Source organism: Bidens hawaiensis, unplaced genomic scaffold, assembly GCF_021521415.1.
Source record: "Bidens hawaiensis isolate Kalapana, Puna unplaced genomic scaffold, B.hawaiensis_p1.1 tig00018487_1, whole genome shotgun sequence".
NCBI classification, from domain to species: domain Eukaryota; kingdom Viridiplantae; phylum Streptophyta; class Magnoliopsida; order Asterales; family Asteraceae; genus Bidens; species Bidens hawaiensis.
Genome location: NW_027492795.1, coordinates 27,885 through 40,212, shown reverse-complemented (window position 1 = coordinate 40,212; position 12,328 = coordinate 27,885). Strand labels below are relative to the sequence as shown.

Here is a 12,328-nt window from a genome sequence, read left to right as displayed (position 1 = left end):
TAAATGCCTAACTTGTTCTAAGGTAAAAGCTGAACATCAACGCCCATCTGGTTTGCTCGAACAACCAGAAATTCCTACGTGGAAATGGGAAAGTATAGCAATGGACTTTATCACCAAGTTACCCTCGACCGCAAGCAAACATGATAGCATTTGGGTAATAGTGGATCGATTGACCAAGTCTGCCCACTTTCTGCCCATTCGTGAAACCTACCGTGTTGAACAACTTGCGCATCTTTATGTCAAAGAAATTGTCTGCCGACATGGTACTCCCTTGAGCATAATATCCGATCGCGATGGCCGTTTTATATCTCGCTTTTGGAAATCTCTCCAATCTGCGTTAGGAACTCGTTTAGACATGAGTACTGCATATCATCCTCAGACTGACGGACAGTCTGAGCGAACCATCCAAACCCTTGAGGATATGCTTCGATCTTGTGTTCTTGATTTTGGAGGTAATTGGGATTCACACCTACCTCTGATCGAGTTCTCTTATAATAACAGCTATCATTAAAGCATCGGTATGGCCCCATTTGAAGCACTTTACGGTCGAAAGTGCCGCTCACCGATTTGTTGGAACGAAGTGGGTGAAGTTCAAATCACAGGACCCGAACTAGTTCAAGAGACAACCGATAAAATCGCCAAGGTCCGTGATCATCTGCTGACTGCCAGAAGCCGACAGAAGAGTTACGCAGATCGCAGGCGGAAGCCTCTCGAATTTCTAGTTGGTGATCTTGTTCTCCTCAAAGTGTCGCCCTGGAAGGGTGTTGTCCGCTTTGGGAAGAAAGGTAAGCTTGCACCTCGTTATGTTGGTCCATTCAAGATTCTTGCGAGAGTGGGAAAGGTTGCCTACAAACTGGACCTGCCGCCCGCACTCAGCAATGTGCATCCAACGTTCCATGTATCCAATCTCAAGAAATGTTTAGCTGACGAGAACCTCCACATACCACTTGATGAAGTTCAAGTTGATGAGTCTATGCATTTCGTTGAGAAGCCTGTTGAGATTATGGATCGCGAGGTGAAGCAAACCAAGCGCAGTCGCATCCCTATTGTCAAAGTTCGCTGGGAGTCCAAGCGCGGAGCCGAGTTCACTTGGGAAAGGGAAGATCAAATAAAGATCAAATACCCGCACCTTTTCTCTGCGCATCCTACTTCGAGATAAATTTCGAGACGAAATTTCTTAAAGTAGGGGAGACTGTGGCAACTGCCCAAAACCGACCCGACCCAGGTACCCGTTTTCGGATCCGATTTTAAGATTTAAAATTTGATTATAATCTTTATTAATTTATCATATATATATATATATATATATATATATATATATATATATATATATATATATATATATAGTACTAATAATAATAATAATAATAATTCCTTTCCGCCGTCCCGCCCCTTTTTCTCTCTTGTCGCCGTCCCGCCCCTCTGCTTAACCCTTAAGCCTTGAACCCCTTTTTCTCTTAACTCTTTGCTTGTCCTTTGGTTCTTCCCGCCTAAGGATGTTTGCGCAGCTCCACGCACCAGACTCCTTACAAGGAAGCCTGCGTGAAGACCAGCTGTTCCTGCGATACGCGAGACGAACTGTTCCCGCGGCGCGCAAAGGATTGTAGTTCTTCCCGCGGCGCGCTAAGGATTGTAGTTCTTCCCGCGGCGCGCTAAGGATTGTAGTTCTTCCCGCGGCGCGCTAAGGATTGTAGTTCTTCCCGCGGCGCGCTAAGGATTGTTCTGTCTGCCTTCGCCCTCGCGCACTCAAGCCTTCTCGCGCTAGACACTTAAGTCTTTTCTCCAGTTTAAGCCAGCCTGTATGCTTTTGAAATATCTTATCTTCTGTGCTATACCTGCCAAGGTATGGGCACAGTAGGCCAGATCTGACATCTGTCCGAAAAGTCACTTTCGGCGCAGCTTGCTTACCAACCCTCTTGGTTGTCAGAAAAAGTAACTGACATAATCTTTTAAAATCTTCTTTTCCATGTCTTGAACAGTACTTTGACTGACCCTCCCATGCTATGAACAGTAACCTGTCAGCCTTCCCCATCCCCTGCAGCTGCCACCATATCTTTTGCTTGTGATATCTTTTGCTTTTGATATCTTTTGCCTTGATTTGATAAGATCTTTTTCCCCAATTCAAGGATGTGTTCCCTAGGGTTTTCCTATAAATAAAACTAATATCTTGGATAATTAAACACTCCCCAAAATCTTTCTCCCTTACTCTCAGCCGAAGATCCTCAGCGACGTCTCCAACTCCCCTCTTTGCAATCCGGTCTCTTCTTTTCTGCCCAGAAATCTCGGTAAATATATATTTTGTTTAAGTGACTTGCATATATTCAAGACATAAAAACCAATCGTTAAACCAATAACCTCTTATTTATAGGTTAACTTTCGCTTGTTTAAAAGTTGGTTCTTACGTTATCTTTCAACGCACCTTTTACAGGTGAGTAATCTCGTACCTAATCCCCTTTTATTTTAAACGTTTTGGGATGTTCATGTGTTCGTACAACTTGAGTCTTAAACTTGTTTATGAAATTATGTGCGCAAAACCCATGTGTTATGGACGTTTACTAGTGTTGTATATTTGTATGTGTTGATCATTAACCGCTTTGATCGGCCTATTCCGAAGTTTTCATGGATCCATTAGATGAACACGGGAGACCTATTGTTACGATTTTCTTGATTTGTTTGCACATACACGAATGATTATTTGTTTTTGCTCGATTTGGAGCACGCTATGAACTATGAGCTATGATCTATTTAGGCTTGATCACAATCTGTTTACACACTATGTTGAACACCAGTTATACACATGTTGCGCGCAGTGCTTTGTTATTATCTATTTATATCTATTAATCTTGATTTCTCACCGACACGCAAGTGTTGACGTTTTATTTTAACACATGTTCAGGTTTGCTGTAGCTGCTTTTGGAAACTCGAGGACACGTAGGATGTTTTCTTTTACTTTGGACCTAGTTTAAAATATAACAAGACAAATTTATGTATTTGAATATTATGAGTTATGATATGTGATTTATGTTACTTTATGGTGTGTTCTGCGCATGCGCAATGAAATGTATTTATTAAATATTGACACCCAAATAGTGTCACGAGTAATGAAACAATTGGTAGCGCCCCGATGTATAATCCGCCTTCGGTCGGGGTGTTACACCCATGGACTGAAATGAGCTATCCTCAGTAATATTCCATCTCGGGCGGTATATGTGATCGGCTTCCTGCAAACACAAAGCAACGTTCTAGTCATCTAAACACTAATATGGAAGTCCGCGCAGCGGAGTAAAACGAACTTATACCTGCGGGGAGCAAGCAGAAAAGTCAGCGCCAGCCCCATGAGAAGACTGCGCCACGAAATCTCGTGTCGCAACAGGGCTTGCGCGGCCGCCATCGGAGTCTTCAAAATGGACCTCCTCATCTTCCTCTGTAACAGGCCTTTTCTCCTGCGACCTGGAAAAATCAAAACCAATCTCGCGAGGAGGGCTGCGCGCAGGAGGAGGTGAGGGAGGTCTCGACGCTGCGAGATCAGCGCGTAAAACAGCCTCCTGCTCCTTAGCAATCCCAATGAGGGGAGATTCAGTGCTTGCAGGAGCAGGAGCAGAAGGCGCCAGCAGTGCCGCCAGCAGCTTGTGTGCCAGCTATAATGCCTATGAAAAAACCAACAAAGAGAAATGATTCAGGACTTGATCTAAAAAGGAAAAAGTCAGAAAATAAAAGCGCAATATATACCTTGGCGCACCGCTGTTCGCGAGTTAAACATCGCCATGAAGTCCATTTTCCCCCTTTTTGAGGGCAAAACAGGGGACTTCAAAGCAACCTTCGGTGCAGCCTCGGTACCTTGTTGCGCCTGAGGTTGATCCACCAAGGTCGCCGGCTCTACAAACATTTGAGTGAGCAAAGATTCATTAATAACTCTATCGGAATCACGCTCATAAAACCATAAAGTATAAACAAAGTATACCTGTTGAAGAGGAAACAGCAGGCGCAGCGCCGCTTCCCTTTTCCGCCGCGCGAAGAGAGGAGGTGGCGGCACCATACCTCGTGTGGACAGGAGGACTGCCCACACCTAGAGGCAAAGAAGACAAGGAAAACTTGGAGGTAAACCCCTTGGTTTTCTCAAGTCCCTTCGCTTGAGCAGGAGGATCCTGAGCAACAGGGGCATCATTTTTCTTCTGTTTTTTACTGGCCCCTGCGCCAGTTTTCCCTTTAGCCTTACGCTTGAGTTGTGGCACCTCAGCTTCCTCCTCCACCTCTTCTTCCGCGAGCTCCAGCTCATAGTTCTCAAGCGCATCTACAATACGTGCAACAGAAATGTTAACCAAATTTGGTATTCTAAAGGCATAAGCATAAGTACAAAGGCCTACCAGGCGCATCGCTGTCAAAGCAAAATCCCAAATCAACAGGGATGAACATATCAGCGAAGCGATCGGGGAAGCCAACTTCCCCAGCGCCCAGCGCGACAGAGCCACCCTCCATATGCTCATCATAGGCGGCGTGGACGTACTCCTTGCTTACTGCATAAAACAAGACAAATGATATCAGCAAAACGAATTATATTAACGCAGAAATAATGCAATGAGCTAATAACACACATAATCCATCAACTTGGATAACAGGCTCAGTCGCGCTGTCGGCCCACCTCCTGCTCATGCCAACCCCCACCAGCGCTTCCTCGCAAATATTCTTGGCGGGGGATGGTTCAGCAGTCAACTTATTAACCCATGCGCCAGTTGGGTTCTTAAGAACATTCACATCCGCGGGCGCAGAAGTGATCGCGCGCATGGTCATGCGGATGGGAATCACACCAGCCTTAATATAGAAAAATTTCTCAGACCAGTCATGAAGGCTCTTGAAGGAAACAGTGCAGCACTTGACCTTCTAACTGTGAGGAACGAATGAGAACCAAGAATCTTGGATTTTTGGCTTATAAAAAAACTGAAAGCGCTGAGGGGTTGGCTCCTCGCGCTGAGCTTTGCACATGAACTCAAAATGAGTCATGCGCACAAGTCCAAAAGGATGGACTTGGGATATGTGAATCCCATGAAATTGAAGCAGCGCACCCATAAACCTTGTCATCGGGAGACGAAGGTTGCAGTGAGAGAAAAAATGGCAATATAAGGAGATATAGCCGGTGGGCGGATCTGCCGCCGTTTGCCCGGCCGCCGGAAGCATACAGCCATACTCAGGGAGAAAACCCTGAGAGGCGATGAGACTGTCAAAATCAGACTGTCTCAATTTACAGGGAATCTCATCCCACCTCTTTACTGTCTTGCCCTTCCCCACCTCCTCCGACGAGGCCTCAGCAGCCCGTTTTCCCTTGCCGGCCTTCTTCAAAGTGGACATGACTAATGATTTTACACGGCGTTTTCTTTGGGAGATTATGGTGTCTGGGTTATCAGACATACAACTGTGAAATCAAACAGAGGTTACTTCAAGAACGGAAATCGGAATAAAAATGGAAGGAAAGGAAAGCTCTGAAATAACAATGAAGATGAAGAATAATAACTCAAAAGGCTTGCTTTTATAGGCCCAGGAGAGAGAGAAACAGGTACTGATCAGAGTTCACGCGCCCCCACTCGCAGGTGCAGGCCAACGCGAGCGCGACACGTGTTCCTGACTGTGTGAGGGGACATGAAAGGGAACGAACCAGGTACTGATCAGAGTTCACGCGCCCCCACTCGCAGGTGCAGGCCAACACGAGCGCGACACGTGTTCCTGACACTGTGTGAGGGGACATGAAAGGCAACTGTAGCACCTCGAGCACACGAAAAGTCTGACACGTCTCCATCTCTGACGCATGTCAGCACCAACCAACCGCGTACATGGACGATTCATTTCAACCACAAGGATAGAATTTCGCGCAACGATGAGAAATAAAAAAGGAAAAGACAAAACCCTATTAAAAGAGAACTATTAAGTCTAATATCTATCTTACCTCGCTCGCGCGAGACAAGACACACATTAGACTGGGGGGGCTTGAAGAGTTATGTACCCGCCTTAACATCGAGCGGGGCGGGTCAACCCACAAGATATAGACAAGAGGCTTGAAATCAAGATATCATGAAGGCACAAAGCCAAAACCTATGCGCACGGCGCATATCACATATGCTCACGCATCACATATGCTCACGCATATCATATATGCTCACGCATCACATATGCTCACGCGTATCACATGCTCGCGCACCATATATGCTCACGCATATCACATCTGCGTGTGGCGCATCTGCGCGTGGCGCATATCGCATGCTCACGCATCATATATGCTCACGCATATCACATCTGCGCGTGGCGCATATTACATATGTTTGCGCATATCACATCTGCGCATGAAACATCTGCGCGTGAGAATAAAGAGAAGACTTCGCGCATCCTCAGGATAGGCGCATATCACACGTGCACATAATCAACCTCGTCCTTATCCAAATCAGGATAAGGACAACCTTGATTGTGCTCGTCAGACAACCTTCCAGAAGGTATCCTTTAAGGAATAAGAATATGCTGATGTTGACAGCTGCCAATGAAAGGTGGACAACTCAGCAAAACCCATGTGCTACCACGTGATTGCACATGGGTCAGGTAAAATGTCTGGGTCAGAGAATAATCAATGAAAAAGCACCAGGTGTCCTAAGGACACGTGGCGCAAAGCAATAGGAGGAGGCCAAAAAGGCCCTAATGGGATCTGAGCCCAATCATTGGAAACCCTAACACTATAAATACCACACCACCTCCACAAGGGGAGGTAAGCAAGAAAATACATTCCAATTCCTTGCTCACTCTCAGATTATTATTATCTTCTCCTACAATCTCTTATTCTCACACCGGAGGGTTACCCCAAAGAGGACCCCTCTGTCCCTTTCTGAGGGGTAAGTTCACGGTGCTGCTCGTTTTGTAAGTGGGAGAACTCATACTCCGGAGAACCATCGGTGAAATAGCATACTCATACCCGAGGAAAGTTGATCGTCTACCAGTGAGCCGATCCACGTTTCTTCAATCTTAAAATGATTATCCAGTTAATTATCTCAAAACGATTGTTATCTTGGCTTGTAAGTTTATTTTTTCATTGTTTAAGTTTGAATATTCTGTTAGCTCGTCGAGCCGCGAGCTGGCTCGAGTTTAGCTCGAGTCGGGCTCGAGCTCATTTTCACAGCTCGTTGTTTGAAATCGAGCCGATCCGAGCTGGCTCGAGTTAAGTTCGAGTCGAGCTCGAGCAGGGCCTGGCTCGGCCTGGCTCGGCTCGTTTACAGCCCTAACTGTCGGTAAGAAACAAGATCCTAAAAATCTTGAGTTAAAAATAAGGTCTGTGAAAAATTACTTTTATAGTCATAAGAATATTGTTGAAAACATTACGACCCATAAGTGTTCCAGATTTTCAGCTATAAATAGCAACCCGAGTTTCAGCCAAAACCATCCCATTTTTTACATGTCTTCTCTCTAATTAGCTAAATAAACTACAAAGGAGTGCCAAGGAGATTCCAAGAGTCTCGGGGTGGTTCAAACCACTTCCCGGGAGTTCCAAAGTTCTTCCCGAACACCCCACGAGAAGTATGCCTATACTTTGTAAGTCTAATTCGGTTATGTTAATTGCTATGTTAGGCTAATAATCTATTAGTTTTGACATTAGGGGCTCTATTTTGTATTATGATTCGAATGTGAAACAATTATGTGATTTTATTGTTAAAAGGTTTTGTTTGTATAATTTCTTGAACTTTAAATCCGAAACTCTGTTATGATTCAAATTAGTTTGTTAATAAACCTTATCAATTTATTAATATGCTAATGACAAGTTTTTTACTAAAATAGGATGGTAGGAAAAATTATTTACCAATATAGGTGATTTGAAAACTATTTACCAAAATAGGGATTTCCTTGAAACTTTTTTTCTCACCTTCCTTACCTTATTGGGTTATTGATAGAAAAATAATTTATATTTAAAAAAACTAAGATATTATCAATATATATATATATATATAATGCGAACACTTTGTTGGATCGTGAGATTTTATAAAATCCGAAACCCTGTTAGGATTCAAATTAGTTTGTTAATGAACCTGATCAATTTATTAATATGCTAATGACGTTCTTCAAAGTTGAAATATGAAATATGATTTTAATCTTGATAACTAAGAAACAGATGATGGTTTTGCGTTTATCTATGAATTCAATCTCGTTATAGAAATTATACAATGTGATTTAGTATTCCGAACGGCGTGAACACTAAATGATAATTAATACTTTCATCACATGCAACTCGCACGCTAAAGATCCAAACAACGTGAGCTTAGGGTAGTGAGTTGGCTCTAACTAACGAACTGCGCTTAGTTAGACATAGATGGAGGGAACGTCCGAACGGCGTGACATTTAGTATTGATACAAATCTTTTAATAATAAAAATCATTGCATCATAATTATTGATGATCATAACTCGAATCAGAAGTTATTTGTACTGTCTTTAGTTAGTTTTATGCTTATATAACTTATAATTGGCATAAACCCCCCTGTTATGAATGCCAGTTCTAAATCGCTATTGGTTATAAAATTGTTAAATTGCATTCCTCGGGGACATGAACCTTACTTCCACACATACTATCCATAATAGTGTGTAACATAGTAAGTTCACCTTTATAAATTTATTTGTTGGAGCTGACGACACCCAACATTTTAGTTTAATAACATAATAAAGTCTAATTTCGAAAGTTTATCAACCATTTGAACTGATGCAAATAATATTCTAACAACTAAGTGACTCCTGTATATATGTTTCCAAACAGGATTAGAAGAAAGTGTAGTTCTAAAGAGTCCTTCATTTTATATGTCTTATGGCCATCATCTATAAGGATCCAGATCTAATATCCTTTCATCACAAGTTAACTACCATTTTGGGTCCTAGAAACAGTGCATTCTTATCAAATCTAAAAGTAAAATATGTTTTGCAGTTAAACTGTTCTCAAATCATTGAGCCAAAGGGTCTCAGAGAGTGCACACTATCTCTAGAAAAAGAGGAAAGATCTACCTTACCTCATCTCCAAAGCCTTGTGTTATAAGTAAGAATCTTAGTGAGTGCATTTGTTTATTTAGTCCTACAGTTCTTGAAATCAAATTAACTAGTCACAACTTTGCAACAATTCAAGAATCATACCATATGATATTCAAGTTCATCTGTCCCTGATGCAGATTTATCAAGTCAACCGAGCAGATTGTACTACTAAGAACTTTTTATCAGGCGCCAAAGCCTTATCGCAATCACTTAACAGAAAGGATTGGACTAACCAAGGTAATAACATAGTGCATCTCAAAAGGTAAGAAAATGATTCACTTATTTTTATTAAGATATTCCATACATCATCCAATTCGGTTCTCATGTAAGGAATAAGATTCAATTTCAAGATGCCCATATATTGGGAGGCTAGCAATCGCAGATTAACCCAACAAGCAGAATCTGATTCTCAGAAATGAATAGAAGCATGATCCACATCCCTAATCACTTCTGAAAACATTACTATGTTCAAACTAAAAGTCAACCTAACACCTCCAAGACCCGACTTGATTCAGGTAAAGACAGACAGCTCAAATGACGGTTTAACTTGCCATCTAGGACCCGTGTAGAATGACAACCTAGAAGTTAAAAGTGTTTTACCATTGTTTCAAGTAGATACTTAATGTTGCACTATGCATTTATAGACAAAGTAGACTTTTTCAATATTTGTATTAATTACACACTCTCAAAGTGGAATGCAAATTTCGATCAATATCCCAAGTAATTGCATTATTAGACAATAAACTAGTTACACTTAGAACAACAAAACAACCTTTTCGTAAACTTGTTATCAAGACGTAATCACCTAAACCTGCCGTTATAGATCTATATAAAACAATACCCCAGCTCTATTAGAACAATCGAATTACAGACAAGTTTGTTCTAAAACAATTCATCAAGATTTCTCTAATTCTGAAGCGACAAAAAGTATTAAACGTTTTGTCTAGCACATATATATCAAGTTATCAACTACTTAGAAATGGACCCAAATGAAATTATCTCAACAAAAACAACCAACACAAAATTAAGCTGTGAAACATATCACCAATTATTGATAACTTTGTAAGTAATATCACCAATAACACAAACACTTATGGATAAATCCCAGTAATTCAACACCTTACACATAAACATCTTTATATTCAAAGCAAATCACATCCAAAGAGATTATGTTTTACAAACCCCAAAACCTTTACCTTTTCTCCGAACTCGATCACTTTCCGTTGAATCCAATCCAAGGCAAACATCTTGGTTCATAAACTGCACCACAAACCATACATCAAACAATATTAATCAACAACAGTAAATAATTATGGTGTATTGTTTTTATTAATCTCAACTATCACCTTTTGGTCACTATCGGTCCCAACTAACGAATTGAACGATAAGTGATCAAGATCCCACCTTTTATCATATTTCTTCCCAACGGTTCGCGCCTAACAAAATGTTAACGCCGTTAATTGCTATTCGTCAAAAAAAAACGCTTTTATCTATAAAAAAAAAAGTCACATTTTTTTTAAAGGAAACTCCAAACTCCACCTGAACACCACCACCACCACCAGCTGACTCACCAGCAACCAATTCCGAAGATGGTTCTAGGGTTCCAACGACCTTAATAAGTTGAGCTTTTACTAGAAAAAAGTTCCTAAAGGTCCTATTTAAGGTTTCAAAGATGTTTGGGATTTAAGTTTCTTTGTAACCATAAATCGAACCTTTAAAAACCTTTTTCTAGTAAAAGCCCCAATTATTGAGGTCGTCGGAACCCTATAACCATCATCGGAATCGGTTAGCGGTGCTCAAGTGGTGGTGGTTGGTTGGTGGTGTTCAGTGTTGAGTTTTCGGGTAAAAAAAATTGTGACTTTTCCGGCCAAAAGTGTTTTTCCGACCATCTGCAACTAGCGGCGTTAGAATTATGTTAGCCGTAGACCGGAACAAAATTGATAAAAGGATCAGCCAATTCATTAGTTAGAACGCTCAGAGACTATAAGATACACCAATAATTTGTTAACAAAAGTAATAATAATAACAATAATAATAATAAAAATAAAGAAGCACAAACCCTAGATTTTATCAATATCCTCATCTTCAAACTCAATATAATCATCCCCAGCGTTATCATCCTCCTCATCAAGTCCACCAGCAATCCCTTCATTCAGCCTAATATTCTCCGGCAGCTCTCCGTAGGCCTTCAACAGCCTCGCCTCATCAGGCATATACTTGAGAATAACATCCGCCTTGTCATCCTGGTAGTCCCTAAGCCCAACCAGAATAATATCCCCCGCAGCAATCCACACCTTCTTGTGCATCTTACCACGGATGTGACACAGCCGCTTGGTGCCGTCGATGCACATGGCCTCGCAGCGGCCGTTGCCGAGCATACGGAGGACCTGGGCGTATTCCTGGCCGTCTTCCTTGAAGACGAGCTCGCGCTTCTCGTCGTCGGCTTCGTTCTTACCTCGCTTGCGGTTCTTGCCTCCCTTACCCTTGTTCTTCGGCATGGTGGGTGGGTGGTTGATTGATTGACGATGGAAATTGGAAACGAAACCCTAGATTGCTTTTGGTTTTGGTTTTGGTGGTTATCTGATTTTTGCCCCAATTTATGTGATGTGATGAGATGAGACTAGGGTTATTTTTGTTTTGCTCCCTTCAAGTGTGAAGTTGTGGAAGATGGGACCTTAAACTTTAGTTTTTGTGATTTTGATCCGAAAACTACTTAATGTATCGTAAGTACAAGTGTACAAACAGGTTTAATACTTAAAACTGGATTGGCTTGAAACCAATTCGGTTTGTTAAATAAAAGTCAAAACGGGTTTATGATTTTTTTTCGGTTCAGGTTGAAACCGATTTCTTTACCAGGTTACCATCGGTTTCTGTTTGGTTAGCCAGTTTTTGTGGAAAAAATTACAAACCAGTTCTGAACGTACGGTTTCAATCAGTTTCAAACTGGTTTCTACATACTTGATTTCAAACAGGTTAGGTTTCTGTTTGGGTAACCGGTTTATTTGCCCACCTCTAATCGTAAGTAGTGGTGTGCGTGGGTCGGGTCAGTTTGGTTTTGGGCTAAAAATCGAAATTTGGTTTTTAGCTGTTATAAACTGGTTTTTTTTAGTTGGATTGGATTTAGTTCATTTACGCTTTTCAGTTTTATCATTTGGGCTTAAACATTTTTGAAATGGAAAAAAAAAAAGAAATTGTCCAAAAATAATAAGTTTAGGCCAAAATTTCCGTTTGTTTATAATACATTTGGGCTAAAATATTTGGGTGAAACAAAATACTAAGTTATTATAACTT

At 41.4% G+C, this 12,328-nt stretch overlaps 1 pseudogene across 1 annotated transcript; it reads right to left on the bottom strand.

The window, feature by feature from the left end:
- Nucleotides 1–10,116: 10,116 nt before the first annotated feature.
- Nucleotides 10,117–11,602, bottom strand: LOC143556241 (eukaryotic translation initiation factor 1A pseudogene; annotated as a pseudogene). Its single transcript, XR_013139349.1, has 2 exons — nt 11,097–11,602; nt 10,117–10,297 (listed from the first exon to the last, which is right to left on the bottom strand). The product of XR_013139349.1 is annotated as a eukaryotic translation initiation factor 1A pseudogene (transcript).
- Nucleotides 11,603–12,328: the final 726 nt, after the last annotated feature.